A 240-nucleotide genomic window follows, 5' to 3' on the forward strand; every position below is an offset into this window, starting at 1 on the left:
ACAGGGTCCCCGCCGCCGCCCCAGGCGACGTTTGCCGGCCGCGATTGGCCCCCCGCCCACAGCCGCCCTCCGCGCGCGCCCACAGCCGCCCTCCGCGCCGCCCACAGCCGCCCTCCGCGCGCGCCCCACAGCCGCCCTCCGCGCCGGCCACAGCCGCCCTCCGCGCGCGCCCCACAGCCGCCCTCCGCGCGCGCCCACGGCCCCCCTCCGCGCCGCCCACGGCCCCCCTCCGCGCGCGCC

This window comes from Phoca vitulina, unplaced genomic scaffold, assembly GCF_004348235.1.
Source record: "Phoca vitulina isolate PV1807 unplaced genomic scaffold, GSC_HSeal_1.0 scaffold28, whole genome shotgun sequence".
Lineage (NCBI taxonomy): Eukaryota > Metazoa > Chordata > Mammalia > Carnivora > Phocidae > Phoca > Phoca vitulina.